The 221-nt window shown below is 41.6% G+C and overlaps 1 protein-coding gene across 1 annotated transcript in view; it reads right to left on the bottom strand.

Moving 5' to 3' along the window:
- Nucleotides 1-221, bottom strand: part of LOC119585270 (cytochrome P450 315a1, mitochondrial-like) — a gene marked incomplete in the record, with an annotated part of 14,558 nt that overhangs the window by 6,432 nt on the left and 7,905 nt on the right.

Below are 221 nucleotides of genomic sequence, written 5' to 3'. Positions count from 1 at the left end.
CATTCATCGCATCTACAGTATAGATGTAGACCCATCTCCCTCCTTCTCTCTCAGGCTACAAGGACACAATAACGGGAACTTTCACTCGCCACGAAGGCAAAACATGTAACGAGAATCGGTCTGCTTTCTCTTCTTACCAGAGGGATCGATTTATATATACTTCAACTTGTGCATTTCCCTTTGTTTGTCCATTTACGAATCTGTTGCTTTATTGCATGTAA

This window comes from Penaeus monodon, chromosome 19, assembly GCF_015228065.2.
Source record: "Penaeus monodon isolate SGIC_2016 chromosome 19, NSTDA_Pmon_1, whole genome shotgun sequence".
Classification (NCBI taxonomy): Eukaryota; Metazoa; Arthropoda; class Malacostraca; order Decapoda; family Penaeidae; genus Penaeus; species Penaeus monodon.
The sequence above is the reverse complement of the archived record's forward strand: the minus strand, read 5'-3'. Positions and strand labels throughout refer to the sequence as shown.